General features: G+C 36.4%; 1 long non-coding RNA gene across 1 annotated transcript in view; it reads right to left on the bottom strand.

Moving 5' to 3' along the window:
* Positions 1–257: 257 nt before the first annotated feature.
* The window catches only part of LOC122362676, a 36,365-nt gene continuing 30,258 nt past the window's right edge, over positions 258–6,364 (bottom strand). Inside the window, exon 3 of the long non-coding RNA XR_006253149.1 lies at positions 258–325. This is a non-coding gene — a long non-coding RNA (uncharacterized LOC122362676). The remainder of the gene's footprint in view (positions 326–6,364) is intronic.

Genomic DNA, 6,364 nt, shown 5'->3' with positions numbered 1-6,364 from the left:
GGCACCGCGCAGCTTGCTGTGGGTTCTGACCCGGACCAGAACACAAGCCGTCAGCTCGAGCGGAGGCACTCCAGCAACTGTCTTTCAGCGCCATTAATCAGACTCACAGAGGACCGCCTTCCCGCCAGATGGGGAAGCTCTCCAAAACCCAAGAAAAATAAGCAGACTAATTAATTCTTATTGGCACAGGGCAATTAGATGGAGGGTTGGCAAGAGAGAAAGAGAGGGAAAAAAATATGATGTCACCTTTAGTTGGGCACCAAACTTGCAATACATTAGTGTGTCAGAGATTGGGTTGGTTAGGGGACGTTTTTCACGGCCTCAGCTGTATGGGGATATGATGGGACGAGAGAGGAGAAAACACCACAGATAGAGGTTAATGAATGATAAAGAGGCTGTTGCACTAAGGGATCAAGACTTTGACATTCTGAGTCCAGCAATTAAAAACACAAGCAACACAAGCTTCACGGGCAGCTTTCCTGTCTAGAATGGAAGAGTACTGCTTTTTAAACTCATATTTCTGACCAATGACGTTAAGAGGTAAATTACCAATGTTAAACTAAATAATGAAATAAAAGTAAAAACAATATAGTTTTAAATACTAAAAAGTAAACTTGGACATCACAACATGTAACGTATGATGCCAAAAAAGTTAGCCTTAACATCTGTTCACACCAAGAAAGATAACTACATATATAAAAAATATATACATTAGCGTCTATTTATACTAAGTGTACACTGCTTTAAATTCTCGAGCTCCTTACAGCTGAATGGATTCTGATTGGATGTCTATGATTGTATTGTTCATCGGCTGGAAAAGATACTTCTTTTAGTGACTGCAACAATATTGTTTCTCTGTGCTTTTATAGTTATTGTTGTGGTGGGGACTTGCTGAGGTTATCCTTTAATATTAAAAAGTTTTAGACATATGTCTTTATCATTTTTTTATAGTTATTGTCCTTGACGTGAACAGGCCTTAAAACTATATTTAAGTTTACATTTAAATGATTAGAGCTTTAACACTTCCTCCAATTAAAAGATCCATCTATTTTCATTGATCTGACTATCTGACAAAATGACTTTACCTTAAAAAAACAAAAAAAAAACAACTAAGTGCATTTGTTTTTATAAACATAGCTTTACAAGATGTTAACTGATGGACTGAAATAGATTATTTGTTCATTACTGTAATGTTTTTACCAGCTGTTTGGGCTCTTATTCTGACGGCACCCATTTACTGCAGAGGATCCATAGGTGAGTAAGTGACGTGATGTACATTTCTCCAAAACTACTCTGATAAGGAAAAATCTACATCTTGGATGGCCTAAGGGTGAGTACATTTTCAGCTGATTTGCAATTCTGGCTGAACTATTCCTTAAAAAAATAAATAATAATAGCTAAAGTGTTTTCACAAAACACCTCTAATATTAGCCCATTAGAAGTTTTGCAATCTATTAGTCCAAACACCTCAAAACTTTGCTTATTAGAAGCTAATGTAATTTCATATATTTAGATTAATTACTAAAGCAACTAGGGGAAAACAGAGAGAACTTCTGCGCTTTTCATATAGAACTACATTAACAACCTCTTCGTTTAGTGCTCCGGTTAGGTAATGTGAACCGGCTTATCTGATGAGGTAGATTTCAATCATTAAGATGTACTATTAGCAAGAACTCTATGCTTTATTACAGTAATGTTATGCTTGTATTTGCATTCATCCCTTAGGACTTGCTTTGTGCACTTGGTTTTGTCCTAAACAGAGAATTTTTGCTTTTGGACAGAGTCATTAAAGGAAGAAATTACATTTGCATCCTGTGTAATCAATAAGAAAACTCGAGGGACTGTACAGCTCATTCCTTTCAGCATTGTGGAGATTCATACTAATTAGCAGCATGTAGGCTACTCCTCATATTTCCATATTGTTAGCAACGCACTTTTTATTTCTATTTATTCATTCAATTATTTATTTATTTGGAATTCATTAGTTCATAAACACATTATGGTGCTGACATGATCGTTTTAGAACCTATTGTGCTTTCACAGCCTCAGAAAGCAATTAAAAAGGTTTTACGTTACAAATTTGGTCAGTTTCTGCGTCAAAATAAGTTTAATGGCGATAAACTGTATTTTATACAGTGTATTTGAGCTGTACACACAACCTATCCTTCATCCACGGGCAAAGTGGAGTGTGATCTTCTACTTTCTGGGAATAGAACACAAAATTCAGTGGGATAACCGAGCCCTCATCAGTCATGAGCCCAGGTCAGCAGACAATAAGAGAAACCCATTTCTCTCAGTGGATGCCTGCCTCCCTTAAACTTCACTGTGTCACAAAGTCATATTTAATTCAAGCTTAAAGCTTTCCTTCATGATGAATCACTGAAGGGCTGAAGGGATGATATCTTTCTTCCTCACCTTTTTTTTCCTCACCAAGACAAAGACCTTCAAACAGATTAGGTCAGAGCAAAAAAGGTTACTCCCATCATGCAACAGTTTGGGCGAGACCCTGCACCTGAGGATTGTTTTAAAGGGTATTTCAGTTTACTAGGACGAACGCTGAACAGCAGCAACTAGAGGTCACTTCACGCATGTTGTATTGGCAAGTTCTTGCACTTATTAAAACCACTAACAATTTCAAAAAAATGTAACACCTGCAGAGCAAACATACCCACTATTTTCAATATGACCATAATCTAAGGTCTTGCAACCTTGGAAGAGACAAAACTGGCTCGCAGCGATCAAAGATATAGTTCACCTGAAAATGAAGAAATTTTGAGAAACTTATACTCACCAATCCTCTGCAGTTAATGGGTGCCATCAGAATGAAAGCTATTAAAAACATCAAACTAATCCACAAATAATCAATACAGCTCCAGGCCATTCATTAATGTCTTGTTAAGTGAAATGCTGCATGTTTGTAAAATAAATACATAGAAAAAAACATTAAGGTGTTTTACTTTAGTCACTTCTGGAAAAAAATATACCAGTCTATTATCCCTACTTCGTCCAGTGAAAAGGTATATCTGTTTTGGACTAATTTCTGCCATGAAAAAAATCTATTAATTAATCCAAATTTGTAATTGTGATCTTAAGTTTCTGACTTTTCAATAATAATAATTTATTAAAGATGTAAACCTAAATATATGGAGGTTTCTTTCAGGCATTAAATAAATAAATAAATAAATAAATAAATAAATGTGAATGGGCTTTTTATTTTTCCACCTCATAAAATGAATTTCTATCAAATGTATAATTTGATAATAATAATCAATTTACATAAAATGTCTTTTTTTATCTCTCTCTCTCTCTCTCTCTTCTCAGCAACAGCCTTCCATATAAATTAAATGTATTTTTTGTTCCCCCATCAATAGATTAATTGTGTTTTGTTTGTTTTGTTTAATAAGATATAACCCTTAAATTCTTAAAGTCACAAAATTATTTGTGGTTAATTATCCCATCAACTCTTCCAGTTTCCTCTTAAAATATATATCTTAAAATCTATATCCCACTGGTATGAAAGCCAAAAATACTTGGGCTACCATCTCCAGACACTGTCCTTCGTGAAAACACAAACAAGCTCTTCAGTCCCAGCTGTAGATGTGAGGGAATCTATTATTCCTCTAATCCCGCCGGAAAAGAGAAAAGGGCTCCCGCATCATTATTTTGCTTCCAAATGTAACTGACTTTACCACACAACCCTAATTTGCTTGCCGTAATTATAGGTCATGCTCTCCCTTTGTAATTTATAAAACCTTTTGTTCTTATCAATAATGAATGGGGCTTGGGCGATTCACGCCACTATAATATTTTGATATTATGAAAATGCTAATGCATCAGGGACCCCGAGCCTTATCGGCCAGGTCTGATGCTCTATTAAGCAGCCGGCAGAAGAAGTCGGACGCAAATTGCTTATGTTAATGCCCCTGTTGTACCCAGACAGGATGAGGAGTCTGCAATTAATTTCTTCCAGGCGGCGGATGGACAGGCAAATTTATTTCCCGTCCTCAGACCGGTGGCTCCCCCCACCTCCCTCCCTTCCCCTTCTTTTTCCCTGGAACTCGACGGAGAGGAGGAAAAAAGAGAGGGAGCAAAAGAGAGAGAAGAGCGGATCCATGACCTAATTGAACGGCGCTGAAACGCGAGAACGAGGCAGCAGCGGGAGAAGAGCAGCGGCATCTTCATTCATTCCGTTGACAGTGTTTTCGCAACTTAAACCTGTTTTATTAATTATGTTTGACATTTCCCTAATTAGTTTCATTTAAATCACATCAGCTCCTAGCAGATGATTGTGCCGTACATCAATTCACCACGGCCTTTGTGAATTAGTGAGAGAGGGAGAGAGCTAAGGCCTTGTATAATTACACAGAATAGGTAAGTGCTGAGGAGTAAAGCCATACATTAGAACAACTGGATTTCTGCACAATTGAGCTACACCTCTACTGGATCGTTTTCATCTTTTGTTATGTTATTCTATTATGCAGAGCAGAACTGTACACACTTCAGTGGCACTTCATCTCAATGAAAGGGTGGCTTCGCATGCAAAACACCTGTTTAACTTCCTATTTTCTCATGAATACGAAACTATAACTCTTTACTAGACTTTCTGGGATATCACACTCTTTTTTTTCTTAAGAATGCATCTGACATATTTGTTTCATGTGTAGTCTACTTAAGTTAAATTAGCATAAAGTGTGTATGTAACTAAACTACACTACTAGTCGTCGATGCAATAAAGTCATTTTGTTTGGATGACATCTTGTATGAAGTACGGTACACTGCTATCAAACAGTTTTCAGAAAAACTATGAATTATTGTTGTCATAGTTGTTTTATTGTCTGTTTGTATACATTTTACTATTTGTTTGTAACGAATTGGTTATTTACTGCTATCAAACTAAATTCATTATTATCACTGTTTAATCTCCATGTTTACTTTTTACAATACATATATCAGATAATGTAATGATTTAAATGATTTTTAAGAAATACAGAAATATAAAAAAATATAGATATTATATACATACTACATACATTCATAAATAATAATAATGATAATAAGAATAATAATTCTAAAATGTTTTCATTACATTCATCATGCAATAACACTAACATTTTTTTTCCTCTCTACAATATTCTCCCAAAAGTCCTGTATTGCAACGCAACAAATAAACCAGAGAAAGCACATCATTTAAAAGCAACAACTTAAAGAGCTGAAAGTACAAACAACCGAACAAACAACTGTCGGATATTAAAATGTCTCCAGTCATGCATTTGTCAAAAATAATCATAATTATGGGAGCAACTCTAGCACTGCATAATGTTTGCGCCTCCCAAAATGTTAGTGTTTATGTTGAAATGATCTCTTCCTTATTAATGGTTTTATTAATGTTGGTATTGTACACAGTTAGATATTTATTGTCAGTTATATATAAGAGAAGTGCTAAGAGACAAGGCTTCCTTGTTACCCAGGTTGCATGTATGTTCTATTATAATAACAATAAATAATACATAATTACACGCAAGTAATCCTACGCCAAACCCTAATCCTAACCATACAATAAGTACATGTATTTAAACAATATAACTCAGTACTTAAATGTATAATTACACTGTACCAAGGACACCTTAAAATTAGGTGTAGCCCACAATTTAGTGTTTATAATACTAGCAAATGCGTCAAAAAATGTGACAATCTGGTGAATTGAAAATAGATGCAAACATTCTAGTGAACAAAAGCACCTGCGATCCCCTCGTGGGTCAATCGCATACATTTCCCCCTTATTCCATAGCAATGTTTACTCTTGAAAGTTTTACATTTACTAAATTTAGTCGAAAGCCCTTTGAGAGAGTAACCATCCAGATTGTCACCGGTGTGTTTGCCTAAGATACCTTGGGTACTTATTAAACTATCTTGCTTGCCCACATTTGGTCTTTGAGGTGCAATCCAGCATCAACAGATGGGAGCACAAATGGGCACAGCGCTACAAATAACCCTCCTCAGAAAAAAATACACTTTTCTCTTCAGAGAGCGGCATTTCACAGAGAGAGGCCCGTAAACAGTTGACTAATTGACACTGCTGTTGCCAGTCATGTGTACGGCCCTACATTATGGTGCAATCTTTCCCTACTAGAGGGAAAAGCACAGCACTATTTTTATCCTGTCTCAACATCAAAGGCTGCTTCTCTCAGGGACCCGGGGAGACAACATAACTGTGCCCTTAATGTTCATCTTGTTTAAGCCCCTTAGTGAAGCCCTTGGTGGAGCAGGCTTCTCTAAAGCCCCCATTTTTCTCTTCCTGTCCTCTTCCTCCCTCACCTCGCCACTCACTGCTGTCTTTCAGAAACAGCGCTCTCCCTAACTGAGA

This window comes from Puntigrus tetrazona, chromosome 18, assembly GCF_018831695.1.
Source record: "Puntigrus tetrazona isolate hp1 chromosome 18, ASM1883169v1, whole genome shotgun sequence".
Taxonomy (NCBI): domain Eukaryota; kingdom Metazoa; phylum Chordata; class Actinopteri; order Cypriniformes; family Cyprinidae; genus Puntigrus; species Puntigrus tetrazona.
The sequence above is the reverse complement of the archived record's forward strand: the minus strand, read 5'-3'. Positions and strand labels throughout refer to the sequence as shown.